Genomic DNA, 12279 nt, shown 5'->3' with positions numbered 1-12279 from the left:
ATTCTAATATTTTTATTTCAACGTCTTCCTTAAGGTTGGAAGTCCTCATCCTTTTTTTTATTTTTATTTTTTTTATTGGTGTTCAATTTACTAACATACAGAATAACACCCAGTGCCCGTCACCCATTCACTCCCACCCCCCGCCCTCCTCCCCTTCTACCACCCCTAGTTCGTTTCCCAGAGTTAGCAGTCTTTACGTTCTGTCTCCCTTTCTGATATTTCCCACACATTTCTTCTCCCTTCCCTTATTTTCCCTTTCACTATTATTTATATTCCCCAAATGAATGAGAACATATAATGTTTGTCCTTCTCCGACTGACTTACTTCACTCAGCATAATACCCTCCAGTTCCATCCACGTTGAAGCAAATGGTGGGTATTTGTCATTTCTAATAGCTGAGTAATATTCCATTGTATACATAAACCACATCTTTATCCATTCATCTTTCGTTGGACACCGAGGCTCCTTCCACAGTTTGGCTATAGTGGCCATTGCTGCTAGAAACATCGGGGTGCAGGTGTCCCGGCGTTTCATTGCATTTGTATCTTTGGGGTAAATCCCCAACAGTGCAATTGCTGGGTCGTAGGGCAGGTATATTTTTAACTGTTTGAGGAACCTCCACACAGTTTTCCAGAGTGGCTGCACCAGTTCACATTCCCACCAACAGTGTAGGAGGGTTCCCTTTTCTCCGCATCCTCTCCAACATTTGTTGTTTCCTGCCTTGTTAATTTTCCCCATTCTCACTGGTGTGAGGTGGTATCTCATTGTAGTTTTGATTTGTATTTCCCTGATGGCAAGTGATGCAGAGCATTTTCTCATATGCATGTTGGCCATGTCTATGTCTTCCTCTGTGAGATTTCTGTTCATGTCTTGTGCCCATTTCATGATTGGATTGTTTGTTTCTTTGGTGTTGAGTTTAATAAGTTCTTTATAGATCTTGGAAACTAGCCCTTTATCTGATATGTCATTTGCAAATATCTTCTCCCATTCTGTAGGTTGTCTTTGAGTTTTGTTGACTGTATCCTTTGCTGTGCAAAAGCTTCTTATCTTGATGAAGTCCCAATAGTTCATTTTTGCTTTTGTTTCTTTTGCCTTTGTGGATGTATCTTGCAAGAAGTTACTATGGCCGAGTTCAAAAAGGGTGTTGCCTGTGTTCTTCTCTAGGATTTTGATGGAATCTTGTCTCACATTTAGATCTTTCATCCATTTTGAGTTTATCTTTGTGTATGGTGAAAGAGAGTGGTCTAGTTTCATTCTTCTGCATGTGGATGTGCAATTTTCCCAGCACCATTTATTGAAGAGACTGTCTTTCTTCCAATGGATAGTCTTTCCTCCTTTATCGAATATTAGTTGCCCATAAAGTTCAGGGTCCACATCTGGATTCTCTATTCTGTTCCACTGATCTATGTGTCTGTTTTTGTGCCAGTACCACACTGTCTTGATGACCACAGCTTTGTAGTACAACCTGAAATCTGGCATTGTGATGCCCCCAGATATGGTTTTCTTTTTTAAAATTCCCCTGGCTATTCGGGGTCTTTTCTGATTCCACACAAATCTTAAAATAATTTGTTCTAACTCTCTGAAGAAAGTCCATGGTATTTTGATAGGGATTGCATTAAACGTGTATATTGCCCTGGGTAACATTGACATTTTCACAATATTAATTCTGCCAATCCATGAGCATGGAATATTTTTCCATCTCTTTGTGTCTTCCTCAATTTCTTTCAGAAGTGTTCTATAGTTTTGAGGGTATAGATCCTTTACATCTTTGGTGAGGTTTATTCCTAGGTATCTTATGCTTTTGGGTGCAATTGTAAATGGGATTGACTCCTTAATTTCTCTTTCTTCAGTCTCATTGTTAGTGTATAGAAATGCCACTGACTTCTGGGCATTGATTTTGTATCCTGCCACGCTACCGAATTGCTGTATGAGTTCTAGCAATCTTGGGGTGGAGACTTTTGGGTTTTCTATGTAGAGTATCATGTCATCGGCGAAGAGAGAGAGTTTGACTTCTTCTTTGCCAATTTGAATGCCTTTAATGTCTTTTTGTTGTCTGATTGCTGAGGCTAGGACTTCCAGTACTATGTTGAATAGCAGTGGTGAGAGTGGACATCCCTGTCTTGTTCCTGATCTTAGGGGAAAGGCTCCCAGTGCTTCCCCATTGAGAATGATATTTGCTGTGGGCTTTTCATAGATGGCTTTTAAGATGTCGAGGAATGTTCCCTCTATCCCTACACTCTGAAGAGTTTTAATCAGGAATGGATGCTGTATTTTGTCAAATGCTTTCTCTGCATCCAATGAGAGGATCATATGGTTCTTGGTTTTTCTCTTGCTGATATGATGAATCACATTGATTGTTTTACGAGTGTTGAACCAGCCTTGTGTCCCAGGGATAAATCCTACTTGGTCATGGTGAATAATTTTCTTAATGTACTGTTGGATCCTATTGGCCAGTATCTTGTTGAGAATTTTTGCATCCATGTTCATCAGGGATATTGGTCTGTAATTCTCCTTTTTGGCGGGGTCTTTGTCTGGCTTTGGAATTAAGGTGATGCTGGCTTCATAGAACGAATTTGGAAGTACTCCATCTCTTTCTATCTTTCCAAACAGCTTTAGGAGAATAGGTATGATTTCTTCTTTAAACGTTTGATAAAATTCTCCTGGGAAGCCATCTGGCCCTGGACTCTTGTGTCTTGGGAGGTTTTTGATGACTGCTTCAATTTCCTCCCTGGTTATTGGCCTGTTCAGGTTTTCTATTTCTTCCTGTTCCAGTTTTGGTAGTTTGTGGCTTTGCAGGAATGCGTCCATTTCTTCTAGATTGCCTAATTTATTGGCGTATAGCTGTTCATAATATTTTTTTAAAATCGTTTGTATTTCCTTGGTGTTGGTAGTGATCTCTCCTTTCTCATTCATGATTTTATTAATTTGAGTCTTCTCTCTCTTCTTTTTAATAAGGCTGGCTAATGGTTTATCTATCTTATTAATTCTTTCAAAGAACCAACTCCTGGTTCTGTTGATCTGTTCCACAGTTCTTCTGGTCTCGATTTCGTTGAGTTCTGCTCGAATCTTTATTAACTCCCTTCTTCTCTTGGGTGTAGGATCTATTTGCTGTTTTATCTCTAGCTCCTTTATGTGTAAGGTTAGCTTTTGTATTTGAGTTCTTTCCAGTTTTTGAATGGATGCTTGTATTGCGATGTATTTCCCCCTTAGGACTGCTTTTGCTGCATCCCAAAGATTTTGAACGGTTGTATCTTCATTCTCATTAGTTTCCATGAATCTTTTTAATTCTTCCTTAATTTCCTGGTTGACCCTTTTATCTTTTAGCAGGATGGTCCTTAACCTCCATGTGTTTGAGGTCCTTCCAAACTTCTTGTTGTGATTTAGTTCTAATTTCAAGGCATTATGGTCCGAGAATATGCAGGGGACAATCCCAATCTTTTGGTATCGGTTCAGACCCGATTTGTGACCCAATATGTGGTCTATTCTGGAGAAAGTTCCATGTGCGCTTGAGAAGAATGTGTATTCAGTTGAGTTTGGATGTAAAGTTCTGTAGATATCGGTGAAATCCATCTGGTCCAGTGTATCATTTAAAGCTCTCGTTTCTTTGGAGATGTTTTGCTTAGAAGACCTATCGAGTATAGAAAGAGCTAGATTGAAGTCACCAAGTATAAGTGTATTATTATCTAAGTATTTCTTCACTTTGGTTAATAATTGATTTATATATTTGGCAGCTCCCACATTCGGAGCATATATATTGAGGATTGTTAAGTCCTCTTGTTGAATAGATCCTTTAAGTATGATATAGTGTCCCTCTTCATCTCTCACTACAGTCTTTGGGGTAAATTTTAGTTTATCTGATATAAGGATGGCTACCCCTGCTTTCTTTTGAGGACCATTCGAATGGTAAATGGTTCTCCAACCTTTTATTTTCAGGCTGTAGGTGTCCTTCTGTCTAAAATGAGTCTCTTGTAGACAGCAAATAGATGGGTCCTGCTTTTTTATCCAGTCTGAAACCCTGCGCCTTTTGATGGGGTCATTAAGCCCGTTCACATTCAGAGTTACTATTGAGAGATATGAGTTTAGTGTCATCATGATATCTATTCAGCCTTTGTTTTTGTGGACTGTTCCACTGAACTTCTTCTTAAAGGGGAATTTTAAGAGGCCCCCTTAAAATTTCTTGCAGAGCTGGTTTGGAGGTCACATATTCTTTTAGTTGCTGCCTGTCTTGGAAGCTCTTTATCTCTCCTTCCATTTTGAATGAGAGCCTTGCTGGATAAAGTATTCTTGGTTGCATGTTCTTCTCATTTAGGACCCTGAATATATCCTGCCAGCCCTTTCTGGCCTGCCAGGTGTCTGTGGAGAGGTCTGCTGTTACCCTAATACTCCTCCCCATAAAAGTCAGGGATTTCTTGTCTCTTGCTGCTTTAAGGATCTTCTCCTTATCTTTGGAATTTGCAAGCTTCACAATTAAATGTCGAGGTGTTGAACGGTTTTTATTGATTTTAGGGGGGGATCTCTCTATTTCCTGGATCTGAATGCCTGTTTCCCTTCCCAGATTAGGAAAGTTTTCAGCTAGAATTTGTTCAAATACATATTCTGGCCCTCTGTCCCTTTCGGCGCCCTCGGGAACCCCAATTAAACGTAGGTTTTTCTTCCTCAGGCTGTCGTTTATTTCCCTTAATCTATCTTCATGGTCTTTTAATTGTTTGTCTCTTTTTTCCTCAGTTTTCCTCTTTGCTATCAACTTGTCTTCTAGGTCACTCACTCGTTCTTCCACCTCGTTAACCCTCGTCGTTAGGACTTCTAGTTTGGATTGCATCTCATTCAATTGATTTTTAATTTCTGCCTGATTAGCTCTAAATTCTGCAGTCATGAAGTCTCTTGAGTCCTTTATACTTTTTTCTAGAGCCACCAGTAGCTGTATAATAGTGCTTCTGAATTGGCTTTCTGACATTGAATTGTAATCCAGATTTTGTAACCTCGTGGGAGAGAGGACTGTTTCTGATTCTTTCTTTTGAGGTGAGGTTTTCCTTCTAGTCATTTTGCTCAGTGCAGAGTGGCCAAAAGCAAGTTGTATTGGGAAAAAGAGAAAAAGAGAGGAGAGAAAGAAGGAAAGAAAAGAGAAAGAGAAAAAAAAGGGAAGAAAAAGAAAAAAAAACGAAAAAAAAAGAAGAAAAAGAGAAAGAAAAAGAAAGGAGAAAAAAAAGGGGGTGGGGGAAGGAAACAAATCAAAAAGCAAAACAAAACAAAAACAAAAACAAAAACAAACAAACAAAAAAAGAACCACCGGGGAGTATCTTCTGATTCTGTGTACTTTAAGTCCCTTGGCTTCTCCTGGAAGTTGTCCGTCTAGCTGGTCTTCTGGGGGAGGGGCCTGTTGTGCTGATTTTCAGGTGTTAGCAGTTGGGGGAGCTGCTGTGCCCCTGCCTGGTGCAGGGCTCGGTGGGGGTTGTTTACCCCGTGAGGCCGCAGGAGGAACAGCCCCAGTGGCGGGGCAGCTCTGGAAACCTGGATTCAGCTCCGGCAGGAACTCCGTCTGCAGGGCCTGGAGGCTCCGGGGCGGGGCCACTGATCTGCTCAGCTGGGGCAGGAGCGTCCTCGCTGTCCTGGGCCCTCCCGGCCTCTGCCTGTCCCGGGGGAGGCGGGATCCTGGGCTGTGTCCCGGCGCCCTGTGCTCCGGAGCCTGCGCTGTTGGATTCGCGCTCCCGGGCCGCGCAGCCCCCTCCGCGGAGCCGCCGCCCGAGCCCCTCCGAGCTGCTCCTGGAACCGCGCAGCCCCCTCCGCACGGAGCCTCTTCCTCTGCCCGAGCCCCTCCGAGCTGCTCCCGGGGCCGCGCAGCCCCCTCCGTGGAGCCGCCGCCCGAGCCCCTTCAGCTGCTCCGGGTCCCGCCGGGTCCCCCCATGCGCGCTGCAGCCCTTAGGGAGCTCGGCGCACTCTCCCGGGGCGCAGGTGTCTGTTACTGTCCCGGGGAGCCCGAGGGCATCCCCGCCCTCCTGGGTCCTGCTCGCCCCGGCCTCAGCCCGGCTCCTCGCGGGGCCCCTCCCCCTTGGAGGCCTTTTGTTTAATTCTTTTTTCCCCATCTTCCTACCTTGATAGAAGCGCGAACTCTTCTCACTGTAGCATTCCAGCTGGTCTCTCTTTAAATCTCAGGCCGAATTCATAGATTTTCAGGATAATTTGAAGGTTTTCTAGGTAGTTTGGTGGAGACAGGTGATTTGGAGACCCTACTCTTCAGCCATCTTGCCCCTCCCCCGGAAGTCCTCATCCTTACCTATTAAGTTCCTCCCTGAGGTGTCTTTCACATGACATTCACATCATCTAAATTCCGGCGTGATAAAAATAGTTAACTTTCTTTTTCAATATTGATATTAGAGGAATCAGTCTGCTGGCAGGAATGTAAAGATCACTAGCAGCGAAAAACGTATTCACATCCTTTCGAGGGGAAAGTGTGAGCATATTTGTCATTGTCCCTGGGATAGTTTTAACATGTTAGGTGGCAGCATGACTGCCAACACTCTCTTTATTCAGAGACTGTGGTTTGTGGTGCTCTGAACAAATTTCGTGGGGTTGAGGGTCGACTGTGGTGTCATATTGTCACTGTTGACAGGCTGACCTGTATTTCACAGAAATGTTTTCCATCCATGTATCTGGGTAGGGTGGGGGTAAAGGGAAATCTTTGAACAAGATTTGAGGATAGAAGTGAAGCATCACCCGTGTTTCGTCTCACTTCTGTGGTCGCGCTTCTTCTGGTCACTTTATAGGCAGCAGCAACTACCCAACGTCCCCCTTTCACCATCCAATGGATGTGCCTCTCCTATTGCCTTTCAAAACCCAGAGCACCCAGTGTGTCTGGATCTTTTTTCATTGTATAAAAATACAAGGTATGGTCTAGGGACTGAACGGGTACATTGGTCACCTGAGGGAGAAACCCCCGTTTGTAGGTACGAAGTGGCCTCCTCGGGTCTCCGAGGACCTGTCAGGGATGGTAGCCTTCCTGCGCTGGGTTCCTGAAGGAGACTGAGTTGGAGAAGCACATGTGTAGGAAATCTGGGAGGACTTGGAGAGGTTAGTCTGAGCAGAAGAAGAGACGCCCACATTGAGACATCAGATGAGGTCCCCTTCCTGCAGGTAAGGTGGAACCTTCCTGGACCTCTGACCCTGAGGCAGGGCCTTGGATCGTGGACTCAGGCCATATTTCAACAGAATGTCTCTAGGGGTTGAACCCTGGGGAGACACATTTGTGAACCATAGCACTTGGCTGTTAGGAGCAGCTCTGTGAGCTGTGAGAAGGCCTGCAGGGGTGAGTGGGTGAGTGGTGTCAGAAGAGGGGATGGAGGCGACCTACAGTGTCTGCTGCACTTGTCTGCTCCACTCAGAATCCCAGATGCTGAGGACCTGGGTTTCAGGAGCCCAGCTGAACTGGGAATTTCTGGTTTTTAATCCAGGATTGTTGGGGAAAAAATGTAGCCCAGTGACAACAGTATGGAATTGAAAGTCTCTCTGTGTCTTCCTTCCACCCAGGCCTTCTGTCTGGGATTCATCCCCAGGAGAGACACGAGACAGCCTAGTCCTGTCAACCTTCCATTACCCCCTGAAGCTCCCTGTACAGAGCCTGCCTGGAGGGCTGGGGGAGTGGGACCCTTGGGGATCACACAGGAAGGAGCCTGATTCACACCTGCACCTCCTCTGTGCACAGACAGGCCTCCTGGGGCCAGAGGAGAGGGTGACAATGATGGGGGAGGAGTTTGTGTCTTACTTCCCTCTTGGCCTGTGTCACTGTGAGCCTTAGCACTGCTGTCCCACACCTCACCATAATAGTCAGACTCGTCTTAGGCCCAGGCCCCAATGATGGTTAGGGAGGCCCTGTTCCCTGAGTTGGAGCCAGAGAATCAGGCAGGGATCCCTGAGGGCCAATTGCTATCATTATAGATAATCAGCAGGGGGCGCTGGCCAGGCTTCTGCTGGTACCAGTAAACAGTTCTCCCTCCAATGCTGTCTCCACCACAGGTGATGCTGGTGGTCTGTCCAAGGTTCACAGTCACTGATGGCAGCTGAGTCAGCACATAGGAGGCTATAGAACCTGCAACAGAGATGAGGAGAGGTGGTTTTCCCATTGGAGGCCTCATTTCAAGGAGAACCCCACCTGCCTGACCTCAATCACTGGGATTTTCTTGATATACATATATATAAATGTATTTTATGGAGTTCAGTTTTTTTAATAATAAATTTATTTTTATTGGTGTTCAATTTGCCAACATACAGAATAACACCCAGTGTTCATCCCATCAAGTGACCCCTCAGTGCCCATCACCTATTCTCCTGCACCCCCCGCCCTCCTCCCTTTCCATCACCCCTAGTTCGTTTTCCAGAGTTAGGATTCTCTCATGGTCTGTCTCCCTCTCTGATATTTCCCACTCATTTTTTTCCTTTCCCCTTTATTCCCTTTCACTATTTTTTATATTCTCCAAATGAATGAGACCATATAATGTTTGTCCTTCTCCGACTGACTTATTTCACTCAGCATAATACCATCCAGTTCCATCCACATCGATGCAAATGGTGGGTATTTGTCGTTTCTAATGGCTGAGGAATATTCCTTTCTATACATAGACCACATCTTTTTTATCCATTCATCGTTCGATGGACACCGAGGCTCCTTCCACAGTTTGGCTATTATGGACATTGCTGCTATAAATATTCGGGTGCAGGCGTTTCACTGCATTTGTATCTTTGGGGTAAATCCCCAGCAGTGCAAATTGCTGGGTCGTAGGGCAGATCTATTTTTAACTCTTTGAGGAAGCTCCCCAGTGAGATACCACCTCACACCAGTGAGAATGGGGAAAATTAACAAGGCAGGAAACAGCAAATGTTAGAGAGGATGTGGAGAAAGGGGAACCCTCTTGCACTGTTGGTGGGAATGTGAACTGGTACAAGTTACTATACAGAGAGCCACAGTCACACTCATTGCACTTGAGCATAGACAAGGGGATTTGGACTCATTTTCAGGCTGTAGGTATCCTTATGTCTAAAATGAGTCTCTTGTAGAAAGCAACTAGATGGGTTCTGTTTTTTATCCAGTCTGACACCCTGCACCTTTTGATGGGGTCATTAAGCCTATTCACGGTCAGAGTCACTATTGAAAGATATGAATTTCTGCCATCATGATACCTATTCAGTCACTGTTTTTGTGGATTGTCCCTGTGGACTTACTCTATCCTTTACAGAGTCCCCATTTATATTTCTTGGAGAACTGGTTTGGAGGTCGCATATTCTTTCAGTTCCTGCCTGTCTTGGAAGCTCTTTATCTCTCCTTCTATTCTGAATGAGAGCCTTGCTGGATAAAGTATTCTTGGCTGCAGGTTTTTCTCATACGGGACCCTGAATATATCCTGCCCGCCCTTTCTGGCCTGCCAGGTCTCTGTGGAGAGGTCTGCTGTTAATCTAGTATTTCTCCCCATAAGTTTGAGAGATTTCTTGTCTCTTGCTGCTTTAAGGATCTTCTCTTTATCTTTGGAATTTGCAAGCTTTACTATTAAATGTCAAGGTCGTTGAGCGGTTTTTATTGATTAGGGGGGATCTCTCTATTTCCTGGATCTGAATGCCTGTTTCCCTTCCCAGATTAGGGAAGTTGTCAGCTATGATTTGTTCAAATTCATATTCTGGACCTCTGTCCCTTTCTGCGCCCTTGGGAATGCCAATTAAACATAGATCTTCCCTTGTGAGGCTGTCATTCATTTCCCTTAACGTGTCCTCATTATCTTTTAATTGTTTTTCTCTTTTTTTTCTCAGTTTCCCTCCTAGCCATCAATTTGTCTTCTATGTCACTCACTTGTTCTTCTACTTCGCTAACCCTCATCCTTAGGACCTCTAGTTTGGATTGCATCTCATTTAATTGACTTTTAATTTCTGCCTGAATAGATCTAAATTCTGCAGTCCTGAAGTCTCTTGAGTCCTTTATGCTTTTTCCTAGAGCCACCAGTAGCTTTAAAATAGTGCTTCTGGGGATCCCTGGGTGGCGCAGCGGTTTGGCACCTGCCTTTGGCACAGGGTGTGATCCTGGAGACCTGGGATCGAATCCCACGTTGGGCTCCCGGTGCATGGAGCCTGCTTCTCCCTCCGCCTGTGTCTGCCTCTCTCTCTCTCTCGATCTCTGTGTGTGACTATCATGAATAAAAAAAAAAACTAAAAAAAAAACTAAAAAAAAAATAGTGCTTCTGAACTGGCTTTCTGACATTGACTTGTAATCCAAATTTTGTGACTTTGTGGGAGAGAGGACTGTTTCTGATTCATTCTTTTGAGGTGAGTTTTTCCTTCTAGTCATTTTGCTCAGTGCAGAGTGGCTAAAAACAAATTGTCCTTGATAGAAGGGTGAACTCTTCTCATTGTAGCATTCCAGCTGTTCTCTCTTTAAATCTCAGGCCGAAATCCTAGGTTTTCAGGATGATTTGAAATCTATCTAGGTAATTTGGTGGGGACAGCTGACTTGGGGACTGTACTGTCCCGCCATCTTGCCCCTCCTCCTCAGACATATCTTCAATCACCACCCATCCTTCATCTCCTCTGCCTCTGTTACGCCAGTGACTCATCTTTAGGGGCGATGAAGTTGTCCTACCTAAACAGAGGATTTATTCAATTGTTTTTGCTATTTCTCTCTGTGCTTCAGTCTGAACAGTTTCTATTGCTGTAGACTCAAGATGACTAATGTCTCCTGCTGCAGCATCCAATCTGTTGTCAATCTCATGTCTGCATTTTTCCATCTCAGAACATGTGGTGATCATTCCAGGGAGTTTTAAAAGATTTGGTCTTTGTAAAATGTCTTCTGTATCTGCTCCTACAAATACGGTCATTCATGTGCTTACAGGTGCAGATTACACAGTCACAATAAATGTGTCCACCTTTTCTGCGAATTCGCTGTGTGCAGAGCTCGCTTGCAGGGATGGGAGGGGGGCAGCCTCGGGCCCCCAGATGTGGGGACTTGGGTGAGACCTACTCATGCTCTGTGTACAGGCCCCTGACGTTGGAGGAAGGGTGATACAGATAAAGAAGAGACTTGAGCCTCACTTCCCCATCGGTCTGTGTCAATGTGAGCCTTACCACTAATGTCTGCTGACTGGCAGTAATAGCCTCGTCGTCGGCTTAGCCCCGCTGATGTTCAGGGAGGCCCCGTTCCCCGAGTTGGGGCCAGGGAATTGCTCAGGGATCCCTGAGGGCAGATCACTACCTTTATAGATAGCCGTAATGGGAGCTTAGCCAGTCTTCTGCTGGTTCCATTGGACAGTTTTCTCTCCAATGTTATCTCCACCACAGGTGGTGCTGGCCCATTGGCTGAGGTTTACACTTGCCAATGGCCACTGAGTCAGCATGTAGGACGCCAAAGAACTTGCAAGAGACAGGAGGAGCAGATGACTTCTGGCGCCAGGTCTCATCTCAAGCAGAAACCCACCTGCCTGGCCTCAGTTCCAGGAATTCTCTGGTTCTTGTTTCCACCTTCCCCTCCTCTCAGTGCCTGGAACTCATGGGCCTTGCTGGTGAATGGGGCTTGCACAGGCTGAGAGGAGCTGGGGTAACCTCAGCCAGAATGTTGTTGGTCCTGAGCTTCTTTCTCTCAGTCTGCCAGCTGCCTACTGGTGATGCAGGCAAATGGTCAGAAGGCCCCCTGGGGACCAGGGAGACACCACACAATAAATGTCCCATTATTGAGCAACTCTATGGGGAGAATCACCACATATAATTCTCCAGAGAAAACTTTCCACCCTCCTTTAACCTGAAAACTCCCTGGAATGATTATTTCCTGCAAGGGATTCCTACGTAAGACCGACTTTCTAGTTCATCAGGTTAGTAAGTAATTTTTACTTTATATATTTTTAAAGATTTATTTATTTATTCAGACACACACACACAGAGAGAGAGAGAGAGAGAAAGAGAGAGAGAGAGAGAGAGGCAGAGACACAGGCAGAGGGAGAAAGACGGCCCATGGAGAACGCCCAAAGCAGGACTTGATCCCGGGACCCCAGGATCATGCCCTGAGCTGAAGGCTGCATAAACCACTGAGCCATCTGGGCTGCCCGGTAAGTAATTTTTAGAGGAAGGATTGCAATTGTACCTGCCATTCTTTCATGAGTGAGGAGAAAATGATTTTCTGTCCTGCATCTCTCACTCCCACGAAGGTGTCCACCTGATGAGCCAGAGTGGAAATAGAGGAAACTTCTGGTCTTCTTAGTCAATTGCTCATCTGGCCTTTGAACCTCAAGCAATTGTGTCCAAATAAATTTCAAAAGA

At 45.0% G+C, this 12279-nt stretch overlaps 1 protein-coding gene across 3 annotated transcripts in view; it reads right to left on the bottom strand.

Moving 5' to 3' along the window:
• The window catches only part of LOC144299119 (immunoglobulin lambda-1 light chain-like), a 228115-nt gene that overhangs the window by 106980 nt on the left and 108856 nt on the right, over positions 1–12279 (bottom strand). The gene's annotated exons all lie outside the window — the stretch shown is intronic.

This window comes from Canis aureus, chromosome 27 (genome assembly GCF_053574225.1).
Source record: "Canis aureus isolate CA01 chromosome 27, VMU_Caureus_v.1.0, whole genome shotgun sequence".
In the NCBI taxonomy this organism is placed as follows: domain Eukaryota; kingdom Metazoa; phylum Chordata; class Mammalia; order Carnivora; family Canidae; genus Canis; species Canis aureus.
This window is presented reverse-complemented; position numbering and strand designations above follow the sequence as displayed.